Below are 5,972 nucleotides of genomic sequence, written 5' to 3' on the forward strand. Positions count from 1 at the left end.
TACTGTGGGAGGAAAAGCCTGCAAGAGTGGGTGGCGGGAAGGCATTTCAAGGGGAAAACCAGCAGTGTCTGCTTGGACTTCCTAGGTTTAAAATGTACATCGAAAGGAGGCTGCCACGTAAAGAGTCGAGTTTAAGAGTGCAGAGCTGGGGCAAGCCCTTCCTTCCCGTTAGCTTAGGAGCATCTTCCTAAGTGGAGCCCCCTCACCTGCAGCATCACCCCTACATGTGCACCGCAGCAAGTTAAAGCCACATCACCCTCTGAGGGCCTTCTGCCCATGGACTGCCCCTCTGGGTGGCTCAGGTCTCGCATCCCGCTCGTCCTCATTGGGGGTGTTGTCCTCCAGCCTGGGGTGTGGCCTCGATCCTCCTGGGAGTAGGGACACAGACTTGGGATGGTGACCAACTGTCAGCATAAGAACCTAAGTGATGATGTTAAGGGAGAGTGGGGTTCCCCTCTCGACACCTCGTCCAGGTTCTTGATGTCTCGAATAAAGAATTGAGCAAGACACCGAAATACAGCAGAAAATAGCTTTATTAGAAGTAGCCCAAGCAAGAGAAGAGCAGCTCAAGAGCCCAGTAACACAGCCTTTGGGATTTTCATCTCTATTTCCTATAGGCGGACACTTTTCTTAGAGGGGTGGATTCCTCGATTAACAACTAAGATGGACAGGGACCAATGATTCATCATTTGCTTTCTGTGTATGTTCGTTCCCAGAATTCAGTCTGTTCTATTAATGAACTTCTGGGATATGCATCACATCACAATGATGGTATAATGACTCAGGTGAGTTGAGAGTCGTTGGGGTCTTTGTGCAGGTGTGAGGGACTGGCTGAAACTAGTACCCAATTTTCTGCTAGCTTCTTTTCTTGTATGAGTTACTTTTAGCTCAGAAACACCTTCTGGCTTAATTGAGGGTGGACCTTTTCTAGAACAGGATGACCTCAACATCTTAAACCCCGTATCTAACTTTCCTGCCTATCCCTTTTCTAAGAGCCATGAACCCCCTTTTGATTAGTATGGATGCTGAGGGACGGGAGGTCTCTTCTTCTGTATCTGCTTCCTGCTGACGAGGGTCGTAGTCCTTGCATATTGGGGTTTCATGGAGCTCTTTCCCTCTCTGCCTTAGTCAGGAGGGGATCTGGGTATGCCGATGAAGTTTCGTCTGTCACTAGACGAGGAAAAATAAAGATACAAATTTGTTACTTGAATCATTTATCTGGTTATGTTTCTATCATTAATTTGCACCCCAATGGTGCCTTCTGCCCCAGCCACCTCTGAGAGGCAGGATGGTAGAAGCAAGTGCAGGGCAGAGTTCCACTTCAAGTATGGGAGGGCAGAATAGCTTCCGGCTCTGTGGTGGAGCCTTTGGAAGAGAATTACAATGGGGGTGGCTGAGCTTCCCTCTGAGGGACAGGCGGAGCAATTAAGTAATGGGTCATCAATTATCTCTGGCTCTGGTTTGTATTTGACCTTGCCAGGAGGCTTCTGGTAGTCTGGGCACACAAATGGATCTTAGTAGAGGGCCATGAAGGCCTGAACATAGGGAACCTCTGACCATTTTTCCTCCATATAGCAAAACAAATCTAATTGAAGGATGCTACTATAAATAAGACTTCTATTTGTGGGCCATCGTTTCTGACTTACTTTATATCCTGGCTAAGCTACATTACAATAAATACAAGGGGTTTCTTTCTCAAGTTATCAGAATCAAATTTGTCCCAATGGTTAAGGATACAGCTGAGAGGTGAGTCCGAAGGTCAAGTGCTGAGGGCTTATTTCCCATGGTGGTCTGTAAGAAAAAGAGTCTAAGAGTTTCACTAGGAGGGATAAGACCCCCACTCCCACCCCCACTCCCACCCCTACTGCCACCTCCCCAACCTCTGCCCCCACCCCTCACCCCCCCGTGGTGTCCCTCCAGGTGGTAGCCAGGTCCAGGAGAGGTCTTCCGGGGCAACTCCCTGTGAAGTCCCTAACTTAGGTTGCTGGATGCTTCCAACCTCAGATGAACATTGGTGCTATTTTTCTGACGCTTGGACTCAAACTTAGACTTGGCTCTTCACTTGGGCTTTTTCCATAAATTATGGCCTATGATAACTCTGGGTGCCCCTGGATATGCCTTTCAGCTTTTGGGATCCTACCAGGTGAGAAACCGTTGTTCTAGCACCCTGGAGTGTTACGACCTTAACCAGAGCTCGTAGGGAAGGGCGGTGGAGGAGGGAGCAGAGCGCAGCCTTGGGAGTAGCTGTTTTGACCCTAAAGTGAGTGTTCAGATCGAGCGGATCAAATCGGCATAACTGAATGAAGATAAATTCTGGAACTAGGATAGGGAAGGTGGAGAGGATGTAGAAGGGCTGTTAAAAGTGTGACAAGTTGGTTGCATTATTTGTGGAGGCTCAAACATGTGAAGGTTAAATACCATGATTTTCCATTAAAAAAATAAAAAAAAGATTTACCAGATCAAAGGATGCCTGAAAAGGGAGAGAAGAGGAAGTCTCTGAGGGCTGCTGAGATGGCAGAGAAGAAAGGTCGGAAATGGATCGTCCAGAAAAAGAGGGTCATCTGGAGTCCCTGCCCTAGGGAAACTACATCAAGGCGGACGGAGGTGGAGCGGGAGGTGGCGAGGACGGTGCAGGGCGCAACACAGCAGGAAAGCAGTCTGAGGACGAGCTCAGCCTGGGATCCCCAGAGGAAAGTAGCCAGACGGTGGGAAAGAGCCCGAAAAGGGAAATCAAGGTGGCACAGACATGATGCCAGAAGAACAGAACGTCAGAGACGAAGAGGAAAAGATCCCCCTGGACAGGGGCGTACCTCCCGGCTGCTGGCTCGCCACAGAAGATGTCACGGAGAGCGGGGATCCCAACCCGGCGGGACATCCGGGTTCTTGATGTCTCGAGCAAAGAATTGAGCAAGAAAAGAAGTACAGCAGAAAATAGCTTTACAGGAAAGGAAAGGAAAACACAGGACTCTCCCAGAGTTGGAAGAGGGCCCGAGCAAGAGGAGAGCGGCTCAAGGGCACAGAAACACAGGCTTTGGCCTTTTTATCCCTACTTGCTGGGGGCGGTCCCTTTACTTCGAGGAGTGGCTTCCTCGATTGACATCTAAGTTGGACAGGGCCCAGTGACTCATCATTTCCTTTCTGCGCAGGTTTGTTCCCAGAATTCAGTTGGTTATAATGACATTAATAAACTTCTAGGCATATGCACCATATTATAATGACAGTATAATGAGGCTCAGGTGAGTTGAAGGTCGTTGGGGTCTTCACTGCGCAGGTGCGAGGAACTGGCTGAAACTAGTATCCAATTTTCTGCTTGCTTGTTTCCTTGTATGACTTACCTTTAGCCCAGAAATGCCGTCTGGCTTGCTTAATTGTGGGCGGACTGGGGCGGACCCTTAGTAGAATAAGATGACTTCGGTTCTTTGCAGTGGATCCAAAACCCCCTACCTAACTTTCCTGCCTAACCCTTTTCTAAGAGCCATGAACCCCGTGATAGTACGGATGTTGGGTGTGGGAGGTCTCTTTCTGTATCTGCTTCCTGCTGAGGAGGGTTGTGGTTCCTGCATATTGGGGTTTCATGGAGCTCTTTCCCTCTCTGTCTTAGTCAGAGGTTTTGGGTATCCCGCCGAAGTGTCGCCTCTGTCCCTAGACAAGAAAAAACAAAGATACAAACTTATTACTTGAATCATATATCTAGTTATGTTTCTATCATCAATTTGCCCATCAAATGGATAAAGGAAAAAAACCTTGGTTAATATATTTAGTTAAAGAAAGAAAAAAATTGGGTTAAAGGTCTGCTCCCTTCTTGGACTCTTAAGGTCCCTGTTTTGGCCAAAAGCCATTCCTGCCTTATAACGGGCAAGGAGAATGCTGAGTTTCAATGATCCTTATCAACGGTGAGAGGACTTGAGTCACCAGACTCAAGGCAATTATCTAAGTTTGAGGGAGAGGGTCTTTCTCTAATAAAAGGAGAAAAAAAAGACAACTAGGTTTACTAAAAAAATTAAGAATTTCGCAAGAGATGGCCCCTATCATTTAGAAGAAGGTAGGAAAAGTGTAAATAGAAGCAACAAAAATGATGGGATCCACTGAGGCACATGTACCTCCAAGCGATCATTCGTACTGAACTATAGCGCAGTGGAGATCCACTCCTGCCCTCTGCCAAGCCACAATCCACCCTACGGGCCCAGGTCAAGGGCACGTGCCCACCCAGAACCCATGGCTCTTCTGAACCACACTAGGATAACGGGCCACCATAATTACCCCCTTCCAGGGCCCGTCCAAGTGAGGCACCTTGCTCTGTGTGTTGCAATAGGGCAGGAGATCGAATCTGTGAACTGGACAGGATCGGACTCCCTCCCACTGCCTCATCCCCATGCAGGACGCCGAGGAGTCATTCATTCTAAATCTGAACCTGGCCTTCCAGGTTTTTAATGAAGGTATGTATATCGTTCCAGGCAGGAAGATAGAACAATTTTATTTAAATTTCTAATTTGATTGAAACAATTAACTTTTAAAATATGTAGTATGTGGATCTAGTTTGCACATTTACCCTTCATATTATTACGCCTGGATCTAGACTAAATGTCTTAAAATCCCTATCTCACTCAGGCTATAGGGGAGCACAGGGATGTAGCCGTCCAAATATTAATTTCTTTAAAATGACTTTTTCTCTCTTTCTCTTTGATTCAAACTGGCCTTGGGCTCACTTGCATCTTTTCTTTCCTTATCCTTCTGCATACTGTGCAGCTTCTCCTTTAATCATTACACCCTTAGGTCTGCATTAAACCGTCTTGAGAACAGAGTCAGGTCTGCTGACCACAGAAAGTTTCAGCCAAACTAAAGATAACATCTTGCGGCTCCATGAAGGCGAACCGACCCTACCAGCATCACCTTGAAACCAGAGAGAATGACCCCTGACTGACATCAGGCCCTGATGCTATGATCGGCTGCTTCCTAGTCGAGCCCCAAGCAGTCAGTAGAGCCCATGACCCCAACTCTCTAGCTACTAATGAGTTTTCCCCTAGGGCCATCAGAGAGCCAGTTCTTTGTGTGCTAGCTCACCTGTGTCTCTGGGCTTGGCACCATTTTCTTAAAAAAATCTCTATTTTCTTTGTTGCAAACTCCTGTTCGTGTCTCTTTTGGCTATTGAAGTGTGTTGGCAAGATGAACCCCTTGAGTTTGGTAATGGGGGATTGGATGACAGGGTAGGCAGATATTAGGCAGCCAGTCTTGGGAGTCAGAATGGGGTGGGTCCTAAAATCCCCAGTGTTTTCCAGGCCAACTCTCTTCAGAGTCGATGCAGCTATGCAGAAAATTCCAACCAGTTACAAGAACCCTGAATTTTCTTCAAGAGTAAGTTAGGATCAGCCACCACTGCCAAGTGGCAGCAATTCAGCTTTTGAGAGTCTAATCACAGGTAGGCAAAGGATTTTTGCTCAAATAAACATTTAAAGTGCCAAACTGTTTAAAATTTTTCTTGTTGTTGATCCATTTTTACTTTTTAATGGGTATAAGTGAATTCTCTGAAAGGCTGGCATGGGGAAGGATGATTAGCCATAGCTGTGGGTGAGGAGTAGCTAGGAAAGTTAAATGAGTGTCTTTGATGTGGATGTGATCCAAGGGGAGCATGAACTGGTCTCCCAGAGCAAAGAGCTGCTGGGATGTTGAAAGCAACCGTCTTCCCAACTCCTGGTGCTGCCATGGCAACTGGAGGCGAGAATGAGGTCATCGCCCAAGCAGTGAGTCGCCCAGGTGATTGGTGGGAGTGGGGACTCTGGGAGGAGAACTCGAACCACCAGGAGGAAAATGGAAACCAGGGGAGGGAAAAGGAGGGAATTTCTGGTAATAGAATAAAATTAGTCACAGCTGTTAAGCTATAGCCACAAAATCTTGAAGAGACCTGTTGGCTGAAAAAGAAGGGAGAACACACTGAATTTATTTTACTCTGGACTTTCATCAGAGGATATTAAAAC

General features: G+C 47.0%; 1 long non-coding RNA gene across 1 annotated transcript; it reads right to left on the minus strand.

Annotated features, from left to right (window-relative positions):
* Nucleotides 1-515: 515 nt before the first annotated feature.
* LOC120619071 (uncharacterized) lies at nt 516-3,327 on the minus strand. The gene is made up of 2 exons (XR_005657346.1): nt 2,811-3,327; nt 516-1,791 (listed from the first exon to the last, which is right to left on the minus strand). It is a non-coding gene; the product is annotated as an uncharacterized LOC120619071 (long non-coding RNA).
* Between the last annotated feature and the right edge of the window lie 2,645 nt (nt 3,328-5,972).

The sequence above is a fragment of the Pteropus medius genome, unplaced genomic scaffold, assembly GCF_902729225.1.
Source record: "Pteropus medius unplaced genomic scaffold, Ma_sr-lr_union100, whole genome shotgun sequence".
Lineage (NCBI taxonomy): Eukaryota > Metazoa > Chordata > Mammalia > Chiroptera > Pteropodidae > Pteropus > Pteropus medius.